Genomic DNA, 4,480 nt, shown 5'->3' with positions numbered 1-4,480 from the left:
CCATATTGAATTTCATGCAATTCAGTTCATAATTAACGGAAATGTAAAAGCGATCGAACATTTCTAAACAAAGTTATCGTTCACATGGACAGATAGATGGACAGACAGACAAAGGAACAGACGGAGAGACCAACCGGCAGGCGACAGATAGCAATGCAAAATTATAAACGATCTCTAGGATCGTTAATAAACGGCAAAAGTGTAAAATTATGGAACATGTAAAAAACGGTTTTTTGTTTTTTTTACAATAACTTTTTTTGTAAGCGGTACAGAAAAAATTCCTTCCTTGGTACAAGACTCGACACCATAACGAACCAAATAGCGAAAAAAGTAGAACAATAGCTCTTAAGATAAAGAACTAGTAGCGTCGCAAAACGAGCGGACGGACGGACGGACGGACAAAGTGGCCACAATAGCGCATTTTTTTTTTTTTTTTGTGGAAATGCGCTAAAAAGGGTACATTATAAAAGAGTATAATGTAGGTACGTTATATGTTCGTTATGCTCCAATAACACTTTGCAACACATTTCGCTTTTAATTAATGCACACATCTTTCTGGTGAGGAACCCTGCAACGTATTTAACAATTTGTTCAATATTGCAGAGTTCATGCTTTTTGAACAAACATTTATTGCATATCTTCTACTTATATTTCATTGTTCCAATTAATTGAAGCATTAATAATTTGTTCGTTGCTTCCTTGCGACGGACAAGTGTCCAGAGGAATACAACTCTCCACCCCACTATCTCACAACTCTGTTGTAATCAGCAAGCGTTTGTAGGTATATGCACTTTCAAACCGCCTTGAGCTGGGGTTGTTATTCTATCCATCCCTTGATCTTTTGGAAGAAGAAAATAATTCCAAATGGTCCTGGCTTATTTTAGGATCCTTCGCAAAAAATACATTGCGTTTCCATATGGTGCATACTACCTGGGACACATTGAATGATTGAATCTTTTTCTTCCCGATATATCTGCTTGCTTGTGAATGGCTGATGTGAATCCTGGGGAACAATTGACTGATTTATACAATTTGCCGATGGTGCACACCAGTATCATACACTGTTCTGACATAATTTTCCCCTTTTGGAGACAGATCATTAGCTTATACACTGTTTGCGGCTAAGTGCGGAGAACCAGGTGATCATGCACCAACAAAGTAATTAATGAACTGTAATCTATCTTGATTGATACACTTCTTATCAGTTTGGTTGTTATCATGAAGGAAAATAAAGTACAACCTTAGTAAATAATTCTTATATTGAAAACTGTACAAATAAAATAAATGTACCTATATTCTTTTCCGAGTGAATCTTGAGGGCAAACGCAGCTGATGGTTTCAGAATGGGAAATTATTTCTAAACAAAATAGCAACCATAAAATAGAATAAATGAATTGGAATACTCACAATTATACAACAGGCTTTGGCAATAAAGCCCTAAGCAGTTTCTTGTACTTCAGTAATAAGCTGTTGATACTATAGCAAACCGTTGACGATGACGACGGTGATAATATTGAATTGAGATCTCTTCTCCCCTAACGGGTTTAATCATAACGATCTTCCTTCAGGATATCTTGTCTTTATCGAATGTGGCGGTGATCGATGTGTAGGTATTGTTTCGAACATCCATCGATGACCTCTCTCTTTTTAAGACCAAATCCTATCTGTCATGCGCCCTGCGCAGACTACATGTGAGTACAAAGGCAACATACACTATACGACTGGTGACACGCTTCGGGCGTAGGGCAAGGGCAGCATACTTGCGATACAGTCTTATATCCAGGTTGTTTTGAAATAAAATAGCCTTGGTCTTATATACTCTGGATTCGTAATGGTGAAAGTGCGATTTATGCATATATACCTAATATAAGAGAAGTATATGGATTAACCGAGTGGACACGCCTATCGCCAACATTGGTCGAGGGAATACTTCTGTAATTAGTAGTCAACTAGGCGCTAATGCGCTTGCCTGTTGTTATGTAGTGTTATTTACCAAGCATTTACTCCAGTTTGACATAACGGATTGAGGTTAAATTGTTTGTTTTGTTTATGAGTTATTGAACTTTTGTTTAATTTTAATAGTAAAGAAGACTTTCGTATGTATATGAATCAGTATACGTAAAGTGATACACAATAATATTGTAAAGAAATACCTAATGTTTGGCAATTTTAGTGTGTTCATTACTTAGAAATAAAGAATACAGGTACTTGTGGGAAAATGGATTCTTCGGTTTCATGGCACAAGTAAGTTACAATGCAATTATCTGCAATTCATTTATGCCATACTTGTTATTAGATTCCCAAGTGAAAAAAGCAACAAGAATCGGTGACTGCAAGCATGTGAACTATCGGAATTCGATGATGTAAAAACAAGGTTGTGCTCTCGTCATTTTAACCGCTATGACTGCATTGATTTGGATGCACGCAAGCATGATGGGGGCACGAAGTTATATGGGGGTCACTTAACACCTAAAAGATTTCCAACTCTACAATGTTAATTTTATTTTAAAATCAGTAAATGTCTTTAATGTAATTGTGTTTCTTTGAATATTGGTAATGTATCACTTTGTATTATAGCTGATGCGAACTTATCCAATTTCATGTTATATTCAAGATACAATCCCTATAGGTATATTATTTCAATTGCAATTTAAGTTTCTAAATCGTTACAAGGTTTCCCTTCGAAGTTGAAGGGTGTAACCGTAAACAAACTCCGCTGAGGAAGCTCGAAAGTTCTCCGTGAAAATGCTACAGTTTCCAAGCAGAACGTCTTGAGAGGGTGGGCTTCGGCCACCAAGTATATACTTATCTAAAGACATCACAGGATCTGACAATAGTGATAGGAGTCGGCAAGTGGAATGGCGCCAATGTGTTGAATATGAACCTGCATGAAGCGAATAGAAGTCTGGGTGAAGTTTCCGAATGGTGCGTGGTTGTGTTTACATATGGTAATTGCACACAATAATGGTTTAATAAAAATTTTACCCTATTTTCGAGTTATAGGTTATGAAATTTGAAATTGGCGCTATACTTAAAAGTAACGGTAAGAAGTAAATATTTACTTAGGGAGTTTGCGCATAAATACAGAGTTAACTACTAAGGAATAGGGCAGCTCTCTTTTATGGCCAACAATTTGCACATTGCTATCATACGCGCTTATCCATATACTTCTCTTATACAGGGTGACAATTTGAAAACTTTGAAAATAAACATGGAAAATCGTATTTAACTTGAACTTCCAAAGCCGACTTGACAGCAACTCATTTTTGATCGCCAGTTATAATCTATTCTCAAACTCTTGTCGAACCTTTTCAAATGTTGGTTTTACAATATTTCGACATTCTTGAATTATTCTCTGTCTTAGTTCGTCTATGTTCGCCGGTTGCGTTTTAAATACGACAGATTTCAAATCATATTAGTTTATTTTTTGATTTGCACGATAATTACTAACCTAAATGTAATGCTATTTGGTATGGTTGGAAAGCATTTTTTCAGAGCTTTCCAACAACGTATCACACATGGGGGGTCACTATTTAAGATTTAAAAGTTGGGGTGGCTGGGGCGCAGGGGGTTGGAGGGGGTGCGTCGCCAACTATGTCATTGTGATTCCCCCTCCAAATTACCGAAACGGATTTTGATTTTTTTAAATATCTCGTTTATTTACTAAGATATGGGGGGTGGTAAGTTTTCAAATTGTCACCCTGTATATATGCAAAAAGAAAGAGCAGTACTTTATTAGTACATTGTGGGTTGACATACAGCAGCGAAAAGAGAGGGAGCGCATGGTGCGCATCATAGTCATACAAGTACAAGATCGGTGGGGGAAATAATGAAAGCGGTAAATTTAATTTAACAGAACACCCGACCTCCGGATTTTATAGCCCAACGTACTACCACTGAATATCCAGGAGTTGGATATTCAATGGTACTACCATTGAGCCACAAAGCCGGTGCCTGATCAGTTTAATATCATTAAATAAATCACCGAAATTTAATTTAAACAACATTGCAAATAAATCAGCACCACCAACCGAGCCACCAACCAAATTTTTAGTGGTATTTTTGCAGGCCGAGGTCGGGAAATGATAAGTTCCTGCATGTGTTTGGGCACGGAATTCGGAAAACAAAGCTTTGAAACAAGGAGACAAAAATAACTATCGTCTTATTAGTTCATACAGATAATCGTAACAAAGGATGATGACTGCCGTAGACGACCATTTGATTGATCGTGTTTAGTCAAAAGTTTTAAATGTAGGTACCTAATATAAGTAATCAAAGATCAACAGTATACAAAAATATATACACAACTGAGGACGAAACCACTGGGGAGCGAAATGCATACGAAACGGCGTATGCGAAACGGACTCTACGGAAGCATTCTTATGACCGTTTGCATCTAGAATTCTAGACTGCACAGTGCACAGTGCACAGGTACCAAACCATTGAATGACATGGAACGCGAATTTCCCGATAAATCTAC

At 37.2% G+C, this 4,480-nt stretch overlaps 1 long non-coding RNA gene across 1 annotated transcript; it reads right to left on the bottom strand.

The window, feature by feature from the left end:
- Window positions 1–1,241: 1,241 nt before the first annotated feature.
- On the bottom strand, window positions 1,242–1,544 carry LOC116162957. Its single transcript, XR_004143652.1, has 2 exons — window positions 1,408–1,544; window positions 1,242–1,357 (listed from the first exon to the last, which is right to left on the bottom strand). It is a non-coding gene; the product is annotated as an uncharacterized LOC116162957 (long non-coding RNA).
- Between the last annotated feature and the right edge of the window lie 2,936 nt (window positions 1,545–4,480).

This window comes from Photinus pyralis, unplaced genomic scaffold (genome assembly GCF_008802855.1).
Source record: "Photinus pyralis isolate 1611_PpyrPB1 unplaced genomic scaffold, Ppyr1.3 Ppyr1.4_LG2, whole genome shotgun sequence".
Classification (NCBI taxonomy): Eukaryota; Metazoa; Arthropoda; class Insecta; order Coleoptera; family Lampyridae; genus Photinus; species Photinus pyralis.
This window is presented reverse-complemented; position numbering and strand designations above follow the sequence as displayed.